Source organism: Scyliorhinus canicula, chromosome 9, assembly GCF_902713615.1.
Source record: "Scyliorhinus canicula chromosome 9, sScyCan1.1, whole genome shotgun sequence".
Taxonomy (NCBI): Eukaryota; Metazoa; Chordata; class Chondrichthyes; order Carcharhiniformes; family Scyliorhinidae; genus Scyliorhinus; species Scyliorhinus canicula.
In genome coordinates, this window is record NC_052154.1 from 155,812,526 (window position 1) to 155,826,903 (window position 14,378).

General features: G+C 52.1%; 1 protein-coding gene across 6 annotated transcripts in view; it reads left to right on the forward strand.

The window, feature by feature from the left end:
• The window catches only part of lrrc56 (leucine rich repeat containing 56), a 244,298-nt gene that overhangs the window by 145,790 nt on the left and 84,130 nt on the right, over positions 1–14,378 (forward strand). The gene's annotated exons all lie outside the window — the stretch shown is intronic.

Below are 14,378 nucleotides of genomic sequence, written 5' to 3' on the forward strand. Positions count from 1 at the left end.
TGAGGGGGGGCGTGGGGGAGACTGAGGGGGGGGGCGTGGGGAGAGACTGAGGGGGGGGCGTGGGGGAGACTGAGGGGGGGGAGTGGGGGAGACTGAGGGGGGGGAGTGGGGGAGACTGAGGGGGGGAGTGGGGGAGACTGAGGGGGGGAGTGGGGGAGACTGAGGGGGGGGAGTGGGGGAGACTGAGGGGGGGGAGTGGGGGAGACTGAGGGGGGGGAGTGGGGGAGACTGAGGGGGGGAGTGGGGGAGACTGAGGGGGGGAGTGGGGGAGACTGAGGGGGGGAGTGGGGGAGACTGAGGGGGGGGCGTGGGGAGACTGAGGGGTGGGAGTGGGGGGGGGTAGGGAGAGAGTGAGCGAGTGATTCGTCCAACCCCGGTTACAAAATGTCTGCCACCATGCCATGGCGTGCCGGTCACGAGGGCACGGCCGCTGGTTGCCCTGTGGCTTACGGCCACAGGCCACTGACGCACCCGTGAAGAGGACGTAGTTAACTGCCCGTTGGATGCAGAAAGTGACATGGGGTTAGGCTGCCCGCGTGTCAGCAGCGCCACCAGGCCACCAGGCCACCAGGTATCCCGTGGCAGGCGGCTGTCGAGGTGTCGACTGACCTCCGTCTAACGTGTCCCGTTTCTCTGCCCACCACCCTTCTGTAGGTTAGCACAATGTCTGCGAACAGAACGGCTATGTTCTGCGCAGTGGTTGGGGCCGCTGCACTGCATTTGGAGATGGAGCAGCATCCACAGCCGCAACCCGCAGTGGATGCAGGGCCAGCTGCAGCAGCAGAGGGAAGGGCCGAGGAGTTGTCAGTCATCGAGCAGCATGGGGGGAGGAGGAGGAGGGGGAGGAAGAGAGAGTGAGGGTGCAGCCACGGCGCCAGAGGCGACGACCAAGGCCGAGGGTGTACCGTGTCCGGATCTCTTCCCAGACAATGACGGACATCACCTGCAGGAGGAGACTCCGGCTGAGTAGGGGGACGGTGATACATATCTGTCACCTCGTGGCGCACCTCGCCCCACGTGGAACGGGGGGAGGACACGCGATCCCGGTTGCCATCAAGGTGACGGTCGCTCTTAACTTCTATGCGACTGGCTCCTTCCAGTCTCCGAGCGGGGACCTCTCCGGGATCTCCCAGTCATCGGTCCACAGGTGCATCCGGGATGTGACCGACGCCCTCTATGCCATCGCGGACCGCTACATCACCTTTCCCGAGGACCGAGCAAGTCAAGATTCACGAGCTCGTGGATTTTCCAGCGTGGCCGGGATACCGATGGTGCAGGGGGCAATCGATTGTGTTCACGTCCCCATGCGCCCGCCTGCAGGGGACAGGGAGGTGTTCACAAACAGGAGGGGGACATACTCCATGAATATCCAGGTGGTATGCGACCCCCACATGACTTTCATAAACGTCTGTGCAAGGTTCCCAGGGAGTGTGCATGACTCCTACATACTGGCGCAGTCGTACATCCCTGCGATGTTTGAGGGACGTCCCCCCGGCTGAGGGGCTGGTTGCTAGGCGACAGGGGTTACCCCCTGAGGTCTTGGCTGATGACGCCTATACGGAGGCCTCAGACCAATGCGAAAACCCGATACAACGAGGCCCATGCAGCAACCAGGGGTGAGGTGGAGCGCTGCCTTTGCCTCCTGAAGATGAGATACAGGTGCCTGGACCGCTCCGGAGGGGCTCTGCAGTACCAGCCCGACAGGGTCGCTCGCATTGTTGTGGTCTGTTGTGCGCTGCACAACATCGCGATGCAGAGGGGAGATGACCTGCTGCAGGAGGCGGAGGGAGAAGCCAGTGGCAGTGGTGCCAGCACAGAGGAGGAGGAGAGGGAGGAGGAGGAGGCTGGCGGAGTGGCGGGCGCAGCACGCAGACACGACCCTGGTGCTGGTGATGTCCAGGAGGCGGCACGACGGACCCGGCGAGGACAGCGGGCACGCGACGCCTTGGTGGCAGCACAGTTCACGCGTCGCATGCGACATCCCCGCTGAACACCAAACTACCACCTGCATCGCTAGTCGTGCAGAGGGTCAACACACAACTGCCACCACCACAACCCCCCCACACCCCCTCTCAGTGTACACTGCTCCACTTCGACATCACCCTTACCACTGGGTCCAGACGGTATGGCACAACATTGATGGCTGTGTCAGCGGGTGTGATCAGTGCCATGTGGAATGATGACAGCCCGCTCTGCGATTAGCTGTGAGCTCAGAATCGTTAGAGAGAGTCTGACCCATGGCAATAGCTGAACCATCCACCTTGGTGGCCGCTGAGTTTGTCACGGACACTCCATCACGTGCCCGCGTGGGGTAGCTGTGGGAGGGGGTGGGGGGAGGGGAAGGGACTGCACACCCGGCACCGAAGTTTCACCGCTCGTCAACCCCAGCGACACTCGGTCACCATCACGATTCCTGTGGCTGTGGAACAATCACACGGTATTACATGTAAGGTGGAACAGTGCGTTTAATGTTAACAATAATTTACAGATGCCTTAGCCCCTACAACTAAACTGTGCCCTTCACCCGTGCCAACTTACTCAGTGTCTCTCTTTGTTGCCTTACGGGCCCTACCACTACGTCTAAGTGATTCCCCAGATGATACAGCAGGAGTGGAGGAGGACTGCTGCGAATCGCCCCATTCGACTAGTTTCTCCTTTGGCAAGCGTTTCCTGGGGCGACCCGGCCTTGATGGGCCAGGCTGCTCTGCGGGCGTCTCGGGTGACGTTGTGCCACCCTGCTCTGCCTGCTGCCCACCCGATGCACCAGGGATGGGACGGGGGGAGGCCGAGAATTCCGGGACATCCCGTGATGGAGTTAATGGGACGGCCCCCGAAGCCTCCTCCTCCCTCGGGGAGCCCAGTGGCCCCCGGGCCTCACTTTGGGACAGAGGTGCGAGCGGGGAGGTGCCCCGTCGCGCCACGGACACCTGGCGCTGTCAGTCCTGGAGGCCTGCAACGGTATCCACCAGGATCCGAAGGTTTGCAGAGACGGAGTCCAGGGAGTTAGACATTCCCGCCAGGGACTGTGCGATCTCAACCTGTGAGTGCACAACGCCATCCAGCACATGTGTCAGGCGGTTGATGCTCTCCGCGACTGACTGCTGGGACTGTGCCATTGACTGCTGTGACTGTGCCATGGCGTGCTGCGACTGGGCCATGACCTGCTGAGACTCGGCCAAGGCCCGCAGCGCGCCGGCAATGTCGTGTTGGCTCTGGCGCATTGCTGCCTGTGAGAGGGCAACCCTGTCCAGGGCCGAGGATGACGCGTGCACATTAAGCCCAACGCCTTGCATAACCTGACCCATTGCCTCCACCGCGGATGCCACCCGTGCGGTGTCGGCCTGGGTTGCTGCCATGAGCGGCACCACTCCCTGTTCCTGGACGCGGTTCGACTCCTCTAACAGCGTCTGCAGAGTCTGGAAGACAGCCCTCATCCCGTCATTGTGTCCCTGGGTTTCTTGATGCATCGGCTGTGCGGGTGGGTTGAGAAACTCCAGGAACTCGGAAAACGTCTGGGAGCCAGCTGGATGCTGGGCCTGGCCTGCCCTCCGCCAGTCCGGGCCTTCGGCTGCTCTGACCTCCACCTGCTGTACCTGCTCAGCTGTGATGTGCGACCCAGACTGTGACCCAGGAGCCTCATCACTAAATATCCCAACTGGGGTGAGTGTCTCTGGGATGGTGGATGGTGTGGGAGATAGCTGTGCAGCAAGCTCGAGGTCGTCTTGGGTGGACGCCTCCTCTATGTCATTGGCCTGCTGAGAGGCCGCAGGGCGTTCGCGGGCCATTTCTCTCTCTTCCTCTCTCGCCGCCCTCTGGGCGTCCTGCTCCACAGATTTGGTTGGGGAGGATGGCACTCCCCACTGATCGGGCACCCTTTGTCGTGCGGCCCTGGGTGCGGTGGGGGCAGATGCCTGTCTCCGCCTGGAGGCAGACGGCCCTGGTCGTTCGGCATCACGTCCTAGGGAAGAGAATGAAACGGGTTATTTAGTGATGCTCGGCCGGGCGCTGGACGGTCCCAGTGGGCAGGGAGTGAAGGGACAGAGGATGGGGGAGGTGTCCCAGTGGGCAGGGTGTGAAGGGACAGAGGATGAGGGACATGTCCAAGTGGGCAGGGTGTGAAGGGACAGAGGATGGGGGAGGGGGGGTGTTTGTCATGCAGGGTTGTCTCACTTGTTGCAGCTCCGCCAACCTCGCATTGCGCGATCTCCCGGGTGGCAGATCCCCCAACAAGGTCCAGTGCCCTCTGCTCAAACGTGGTGAGGGGGTGCAGGATGGGCGAACCCCCTCCAGTCTTGTTCCGCTGACGAGTGTTGTGAACGGTCTTGTCCTGTTGGGGGAGGGGGCATAGGTAGATCATTACAATACGGCAGGTATCCGCAGGCCGTTCAGACACTGGCACAGTTTGGGGGTCAAGTTGTAATAAGACCATTGCATCTCTCCATGGGGGCCAGAGCGCTGGGTCTGTGACTACTTTGTGAACCACCCTCAACTCACTCTGCCCCAATCCCCCTCCACCCCCCCCGTGCCGGCGGGGGGGGGGGGGGGGTGGAAGGTGGGTGATTAAGTAAAGGGTGGAGGGATGGTTGTGACCAGGGGGGCACCCTCTGGCAGCCCTGGTGAGGTCGTGCATCTTCTTCCGACATTGCTCTGCAGAGCGAGGGGTCTGCCCCACAGCACTGACGGCAGCAGCCACCTCACGCCAGGCCTGGCGCATCGTGCTGGCAGGGTGGCGATGCCCTCTTCGCGGGCAGATGATGTCCCTCCTCTGCTCGATTGAATCCAGCAGCATCTCGACGTCAGCCTCCAAGAATCGCGGGCTGCTCTCCTTTGCTCCGACATCCTGGCCTACAGTTTCTGTGCTCGCCCGCGCCTTTTTACGGCGCCGGGCGGCCTCACGTGGGCGTGTTCGTGTCGTCGTCGCGTTCCGGCGTCATCGCGCACGTGATTTACGCGGCCCGGTTCCTAGCCCATTTCCCGGACGTGAATACGTCGGGAACGGGGCCGTGTCGGGCCGTATCAAAAGTCAGCCGTTCTCACGGCCGACTTCGCGATTTTCTGCGGGTGCGGAGAATCGCGCCCGTGCTGTTAGGTAATTTGGACATTCTGAATTCTCCCTCCGTGTACCCGAACAGGCGCCGGAATGTGGCGAAAGGGGCTTTTCACAGTAACTTCATTGCAGTGTTAATGTAAGCCTACTTGTGATAATAAAGATTATTATTATTATTATTTCCTATTCACTCTGCTGTTAAGCTGCTTAATGACATGGTTTATTGAGTGTCCCATGTAGTGGCCTGAAAAGCATTAATGGTTTCTAGAAGGAATTAGACAGGTTCTGCTTGACGAAAGAAATGTGACAGCTGCACCAGGAAACATAAAGTAGATGGGCTCCTGCCTTAAACTGTTACTAAGACATTAAATTGCTGCTTTTATCATTCTTAGAAGGTTATAAATAGATAAAAATACTTCTGAAACATTAGGTGTTAATTTTCTTTCTCTTCGTATGTCCGTAACATTTGGATATCTTCAGAGCAAATGTCAGCATGCTTTCTCCAACCCCTTTTCGAGCTTATTCCTTTGATGCGGGTAGATGTACCATCTCACAATTTAATGCTGGTGGCTGCACTTGTATTTAATGACCCACGGTATTTATGCCTCAAGTCTGTTAGGATGTCAGTACAGAGCATAACTGGCTGATTGAAAGCTGTGTTCTAACCAACAGCAGGGTAATGATGTCTCAAGACCAGCTGGGATGCTTTATTAGTGTTGGAGGGTTTGAATATAGTTCTTTATTTCTCCTATTGGAGAAGGGCCAAGATCTATCGAGTAGGATGCCAGCAAAGTGAAGCAGAGTAGATATGAAGATCAGGTAATTAGGACTTTTTTCAGGGCAGAACTTTAATCAGGGCAGCACAGTGGTTAGCATTGTTGCTTCACATCTCCAGGATCCCAGGTTTGATACCCGGCTTGGGTCACTGTCTGTCAGCACGTTCTCCCTGTGTCTGCGTGGTTTCCTCCGGGTGCTCCGGCTTCCTCCCAGAAGTCCCAAAAGAAGTGCAGTTAGGTGAATTAGACATTCTGAATTCTCCCTCTGTGTACCCGAACAGACGCTGGACTGTGGCGACTAGGGGCTTTTCACAGTAACTTTATTGCCGTGTTAATGTAAGCCTACTTGTGACAATAAAGATTATTATAAAAAGATTATTATTATTCATACATGGATTGTGGGTTTTTAGACGAGGCTGACATTTAGTGCCTCCCCATAACTGCCCTAGAGAAGATGGTGGTGAGCAAATAATTGAACGGCTGCAACCCTGGTGAAAGTGTTCCTACACTGGTGTTAAGTAGCGAGTTCCAGAATTTTGGCTTGGTGACAATGAAGTAATAATGATATATTTTGGACGGTATGTGACTTGGAAGAAAACCTGGAAGATTGCAGTTTTCTTGTCCATGTTTCACCCTTGTTTTTCTCTAAGGTGGGTTAGAAGGTGCCATCTAAGGAGCCTTGATGTGCAGCCAAGGTGCATCAGTGTTGTATAAGAACATGAGAAATTGGAGCAGGAGTAGACCGTACAGCCCCTTGAACCTGGCCCCTTTTTTAGGTCCAGTAACAGCTTGGGCAGCAATTTCTGCTCGGTCACCATGTTGTTTACACCGCATATAAGGCGGTCTCGAGGCATCTCTGGTAGGGATAGCCCATAGCTGCATGTTCCGCCAGTTTGCGTAACCATGCTAAAATCTATATAACAGACTCCACCTGTGTTCACACGGCCATTTTAAATTGGTATCATTGGACAATGACCGATGCTTGGGGTCGTAATGTTTGCCATGAGCATCACTAATTCCTCGAACGCCTTGGAGTTTGGTGCCACAGGGTAGGTTCGGCTCTTTATGATGCTGAATGTGGGGGCCCAACAGGTGGTCAAAAGAATCACCTTCTGGCGATCCTACCAGTAATTGCATTTTCCCTGAAGAAATAGCGCGCATTCTCCACATACTGAGCCCAGTCTTCCACACACTCATCAAACGTGTCAAGTCTATCAAAGAGCGACATTTTTGAAACAATGCAAACCGTACTCCTTTGCGTTGAGAAGCAGCGTAGTCTGAGTGGCCAGTAGCGCTGTCTGTAGTTCCATTTTATCCTCGTCAACATAATTGTAGTCAATGAGGAGTCCTGAAAAGGAGAGTCAAACATTTATATACTACTAATGCTAGGAAATACAATAACAAAGTAACAATCCCAGCTGGGACCATCCTAGGATGCCAGCTCCTTCCTGGGCCGGCTTTTATCTCGCAGGAATTATCAAGCCCGTTGTTTGTCTTCTGCTCCTCAGCCGGGGAACTCGTAGTCCACGAGCCCCACAGGGAGATCAATTGGGTTGACTCCTTGGGTCTCATGGTTAAAACATCAACCCACTGGCTCCCACCGTTACCTCGACTACAGCTCCTCTCTCACCATGATAGGATCCCCCAGTCCTTTTCATCCTACTAGCCTCTGCATTCAAAGGATCATCCTCCACCATTTCTGCCAACTTCAATTCCCCCACCCTCTCCGGCAACATTCTGCAGGGACCGCTCCCACCGTGACACCGTGGTCCACTCCTCCATCACCCCCAAATCATCATCCCCTTCTCATGCAATTGCGGAAGGTGTAACAATTGCCCCTTTACCTGGTCAACATCCAAGGCTCCAAACTTCTCCTTTCAGATGAAGCACTTTTCACTTGCACCTCCTTCAATTTGGTCTTCTGTATTCACTGCTCCCAATGTGGCCTCCTCTGCATTGGGCAGACTAAACGCAAGCATGACCTTAACCTTCCTGTTGATTGCCATTTCAACTCTGCATCTTGCTATCATGCCATATCTGTCCTTTGCTTGCTGCAGTGTTCTTATGAAGCCCAACGCAAACTAGAGGAACACCACCTCATCTTCCAGTTAGGCAGATTTATGGACTCAACATTGAATCCATAGAATCCTATATAGTGCCGAAGAAGACCATTTGGCCCATCAAGTCTGCACTGATCCTCTGAAAGAGCACCATACCTAGGCCCGCTTCTCCATCCTATCCCCGTAACCCCACCTAACCTGCACGTCTTTGGGCTGTGGGAGGAAACCGGGGCACCCGGAACAAATGCACACAGACATGGGAAAATGTTCAAATCCACACAATCACACGATGCCAGAATCTAACCCGGGTCCTTGGTGCTGTGAGGCAGCTTTGCTAACCATTGTACCACAATGCCGCCCCAAACAGTTCAAACATTTTTAGACAGTGAACTTTCTCCTCTTCGTCTGGGTGTTGATGAGGTGAAAATGGCAGAATCCTATGCCTTGGTTGCTGGCTGGTCAGTCTGGCTTTATTTTTATTGTATTTTGTTGTGGGTTTAGTACAAATGGATGAATTATTCAGCTATTTCATGGGGAAACTAAGAGTCAACCACATTGCTGTGGCATCACACATCCGACCAGCTAAGGGCAGTAAGTTTTCTTTCCTGAAGAACACCACTGAAACAGTCGAGTTATTAACAACGATCGGATAGTTTCATGGTCACCATTACTGAGACTAGCTTTTTATTCCAGATTTTAAAAAAGTAATTGTGTTGATATTCCCCAGCTATCTCGGTAGGATTTGAATTAACGTCTTTGGATTACTAGTCCAGTAACATTACCCATGTACTTGGACATGGAACATGGTAATTTGGCTCATTTAATCAAAACCATTTAGAAGCGGAAATACAATCTCGATATTTCCCTGGCTTGGCTGTTTGCATGCATTTTCTGTATTTGTTGCATCTTTCTGAACTTCCTTTACAAATAAATTGCTGGAGATATTTATTTGTGCAATGGTTTGTACTATTTCAGTGACTGACCTTTTCTGATTTATTAGTCTGACCATTATGATAGCCTTGGCTTTTATTGCCAGCTATAATGAGGAGGAAAGAGTTTTATTTTTCACAAGGGAATAGCTAGTTACTGATCTTCACTTGGTACGCAGTGTGCAGCAAAAAACTGATCACCTTACATTTATAAATTATTTGTTTTATATAAAGTTAGTAAGTACAGTGAAGTATATATGTCATGAACGTTAATTTATACATTTAAGTTCATTTAAATGTATTACTTAAACTACAAACCAGTTTGCAGGGCTATGAGGAAAGAGCAGGAGAGTTGAGACTATTTGGATAACACTTTCACAGAGTTGGTACAGTGGCAGTGGGCTGGCCACCTTGGGCTAAACAGCTGGCTTGTAATGCAGAACAAGGCCAGCAGCGCGGGTTCAGTTCCCATACTGGCCTCCCCAAACAGGTGCCGGAATGTGGCGACGAGGGGCTTTTCACAGGTACAGCAACAACACCACCCTGTATTTACAGTGTATAGTGTTTTAGCATAATAGAACTCCCTAACACCATTCATAGTAGCATTAGCAAGCCACATTTGATACTGAACTACTTAATGAAATATTAGGGCAGATGGCAGAAAGTTCAGTGAAAGCAATGAGTTTTAAGAACCTTCTTACAAGAGGAATGCAAGGTAGTAAGGTTTAGGGAGGGAATTTCAGTCTTTAGCTCCTTGTCAGCTGAAGGCACAGCCACCAATGATGGAGCAATGAAAATCGGGATTCTCATGATGTCAGAATTGGGCAAGTGCAGAGATCTCATGGTGATTGCAAGGCTGGAGGAGATTGCATAGATGGGGAGGCACAAAGCCATATAGGAATTTGAGTACAAGGATGAGATTTTTAAAATAAAGGCATTGCTGGACTGGGAGCCAGTGTAAGTTGGCAAGCAAAGGATTGATGGGTTAACAGGACTTGGTGCGAGTATGGACATGGGCTGCAGAGTTTTGGATGGACTCGCGTTTATGGCATGAATCCAAAATGCTGCTTTTTTGGGTAGTTAGTATACAGATTACTACAGTATTCTACGTAGATGTGACTGCAGAGTTGTCCCGGTGCTGTTATGTTACCACCTGCTCCAGCTGGCAATGCTCCATTCTCAACTTGTTTCAACTGTCAAAGCATTTATACTGAACTCTGTTTGAATAAGTGGCATAGTTCTTAGATGCCTCATTTTCAGTGACTGTGATCACCACTGCACTCCCTATTGCATAGAAATGTGAGCAACTTCTCGGAGGAAGAAACTAGTGTTGTTTTAAATGATGCATATTAACCAAATTCAAAGTTAAAGAAAGAAACTTGATTTCTCCTTTCTCTCTTTAATTAATGTTGAGGCTGTATTGCAGTGCTAATTGCAGTGCTATTGCTGTGCCTATGTATTTACATGGTGTATCTATAGTATGTCCTATGTGTTTTCATGTATGGAACGATCTGTCTGGACTGTACACAGAACAATACTTTTCACTGTACTTCGGTACATGTGACAATGAATCCAAATAATTTGGAGCTAATTTTAGTCTCTTTAACAACCTTAACACACCACACCTTTGCTTTAATAATGCTGCAATATCTCATTTGCTTTCCTCATTCAGTGCGCACTGTCTAACTCAGTAAAAAGGGTACACTCTAGTTTACAGACATCTCCTTGGGTACCATTAGTGTATTTTTTTCAACCAGTTCATAAGGAAGCAGTCTTGATTAATCCACAAACTGTCACCCTTTTGGCCCCTCCTTTCTAAGAGGATCATGTTAAATTAATGCAGTTGGCCCCTGAAAGGCTGAGTGAGGATGTTTATTGAGACAGCTATTTAAAGATTGCTCTCATGCAGGTATAGTGCAGTGATTCCATTAGCGGTCCCCATTGCAAAGATCACATAGGTTAGTAAAGATTAAGTAGGCAGTCCACAGAAGGCCCAAAATTCCCTTTCAACTGTTTCAAGCCAGGGACGAGCATTCACTTCAGAAGTCATCACTTCTAAACTGAACTTTTACTACATTGTGCTACTTCCTGTACTGGGAAATTAACTTAAAAGTAGTGCTACAGATTAATATTTTCTATTTTTCGAGGTACAGTATGGTTTACTGGTGGCCGAGTTGTTAAAATTCTATACTTGCACAACTTGGACAAAATTCTATACTTTCACAACTTGGACCATGTTTCAATTCCTAATCAGGGAACATAATTGTATAGAGAAGGACTGTAAGGATGCTACCGGAAATGTATTGGCAGGCTGCTTCTCCTTTCTCTTGAAATAAGAAGGCCGAGGGGTGACGTAATAGAGATCTTTGAAATTATAAAGGGTTTTGATAGATTGGATACAGAGAGAAAATTGTTTCTTGTGGGTAAGATCATAACTAGAGGCCATAAATATAAGGTATTCACCAAAAACCGCAAAAGGAAGTTCAAAAGAAACATCTTTACCCATAGGGTTGTGAGAATGTGGAACTCATTACCAGAGGAAATGGTTGAAGTGAGTGGCACGGTAGCACAGTGGTTAGCATTGTTGCTTCACAGTGCCAGGATCCCAGATTCGATTCCTGCTTGGGTCACTGTATGTGCAGAGTCTGCACTTTCTTCCCGTGTCCGCATGGGTTTGCTCCGGGTGCTCCGGTTTCCTCCCACAAGTCCCGAAAGACATGCTGTTAGGTGAATTGGACATTCTGAATTCTTCCACAGTGTACCTGAACAGGTGCCGGGATGAGGCGACTAGGGGAATTTTCACAGTGACTTAATTGCAGTGTTAATGTAAGCCTACAAGTAGACTTACATTAACACTGCATTGAAGTTACTGTGAAAATCCCCTAGTTGTGGGCACTGTTGACGGCGCCTCTGCCGTTCTCGCCGACCAGGTACTACACAAGCCCGGTAGTGATGGCGGTCCTGAGGGTGTGGGGGACAGTCGTGGCAACACCTGAGGCTGGAGGGACCTCAGTTTGGGCTCCTTCTGTGGGAATCATAGTTTTTTCCTGGGGGGCTGGATGGGGGGGGGGGGTGTCAGGGATGGGTATTGAGCGGTTTGGGAATCTATTCATTGTTGACAGCTTCTCGAGCTTGAAGGGGTTGGTGGAGAAATTGGAGCTGCCCAGCAGGAATGAGTTCCGGTATTTGCAGGTGAGGGATTTTGTTAGGAAGCAGGTGCCGACCTTTTCCACCTGCCGCCCCTGGGGTTACAGGACAAGGTGGTGTCAAAAACAGTCGTGGGTGAGGATAGAGTGTTGAAAATCTATAAAGAGCTAATGGATTGGGAGGGAGCCACGATATGGGTAGTGAAGCGTAAGTGGGAAGAAGAGCTGGTGAGGGAGTTGGAGGCTGAGTTGTGGGAGGAGGCTCAGAGGACTCCTCTTCATGTACAAGGCTTAGCCGTATTCAGTTCAAGATGGTCCACAGGGCACACATGACTGTGGCCAGGGACTTCCGGTTGCGGCTATGACTAGCTAAGCCGCACATTTGGAAGCTCCTGCAACAAAGGTGTTTTTGGGCCAATTGGAGGGCCCCAACGGCGCTGAAAAAACGAATCCCAGTGGGGGAAGGTCCCCTGAGGAGAACTAGACCGATTTTATGGTCGGTACCCGGAGTGGAGCGGCAAGAAAAACGGCAGCAGCTCCCCAAAAAAAGCGGGGGAAGAAAATCAAAATGGCGGCCGGCGGTGCACCGGAGGAGTGGAAGAAATGGGCGGAGGAGCAGCAGGCCGCTCTCCTCCGTTTTTTCACGGAGATGAAAGTGGAACTCTTAGAGTCCATGAACGCGACGGCCACCAGGTTGGTGGGAGCCCAGGCGATCCAAGAGGCGTCGATTAAGGATCTGCAGCAGGAGATGGCCGCGAGGGAGGAGGAGGCCACAGTCATCGGGGCAAAGGTGGAGGCGCACGAGGCACTCCACACGAAGTGGCAGAGCCGCTTCGAGGAGCTGGACACTCGGATGAGGAGGAAAAATTTGAGGATCCTGGGCCTGGAAGAAGGCCTGGAGGGGTCGGATCTCCCGGGATATGTGGCGGAGATGTTGAGCTCCCTGATGGGGGAAGGGGCCGGTCCGGCGCCCCTGGAATTGGAAGAGGCATACCGGGTCATGGCCAGGAGGCCTAGGGCAAACGAGCCCCCGAGGGCGGTGCTGGTGCGGTTCCAGCGGCTAAGTGATCGAGAGAAAGTCCTGAGGTGGGCTAAAAGGGAGAAAAGCAGCAAGTGGCAGAACTCGACGGTAAGGGTGTACCAGGACTGGAGTGCGGAGGTGGCAAAGCGGCGGGCCCGGTACAACCGGACAAAGGCGGTGCTACACGCGAAAAAGATCAAATTTGGAATGTTGCAACCGGCGCGCTTGTGGGTCACCTACAAGGACCAACATCATTATTTCGAGTCCCCAGAGGAGGCCTGGACCTTTGTACAAGAGGAAAAGTTGGACACGAACTAAAACCTGGGAGCACCGGCGGTCGTAGCCGCCGGGGGACTCTTGATTGTGCAAGTGGCCCTTTTCTTTTTCAGGCCAGGTCGGAACTGGGTAACAGTTTCGTGGAGTGTTTGGGGTGTTTTTTCTCGAACGGTTGACTTTTCTGAATATTTTGAAGGTTTCGAGTTGGTGGGTGTTTCTGTATATTTGTACTGTTGAAATCTCTATTGTGGGTCGTTAGCTTCTTATGGGGTGTTTTTTCCCGTTTCCAATTTCCCTTAGTTATTTACCCCTCCTACCCTTTTTCTTTGGGTGCTTGGGGGGGTTTTTTGGTTCCTTTTTTTTTCTTTTTGGGTTATGGTTATCTGCGGTTATTTATACTGTTTGATGGAGGGTGATGGTTGGGCACGCGGTTAGTTGATAGTTAGTTAATTATTTTGTTATTTAAGTATGTAGTTAAGTATTTATGTATTTAGTTGCCATTGGGTATTTGTATTTATATCGTTAAGTTGGGGAGACGGGACGGGGGGGAGCGGGTTGATTATGCGGGTCTTTCTCGGGGGTTTTAAGGGGATCTTTCACGGGCACAGATGGGGTGAACCGGGAGGAGTCGGAATGTGGCAGGAGCAGCCGGGTCAGCGGAGACCAGCTGACTCTCGGGAGTACGATGTGGGGTACATCGCGGCTAGGAGGGGTCCTAGCCAGGGGGGGGGGGGGGGGGGAAGGGGGGGGGACTGGGGGGGGACACCGGGTTGCTGCTAGAAAGACCAGGGACGAGAAGGGGAGAGCCGGGGGGGGTGGGGGGGGGGGGGGGGGCCCATCGCTATGGGAAGCGGGTCAGAAAAGAAGGGATGACCCGGGGCGAGCAAGGGACAAGACATGGCTAATCGACAGGGAGTAGGGACGGGTCGCTCTGCGACCCGATTGATCACGTGGAACGTAAGGGGGCTGAATGGGCCGGTCAAAAGATCAAGGGTCTTCTCACACCTGAAGGGACTGAAGGCTGATGTAGCAATGCTGCAGGAGACTCATTTGAGGGTAGCAGATCAGGTCCGCCTGAGAAGGGGGTGGGTGGGACAGGTGTTCCACTCAGGCTTGGATATCA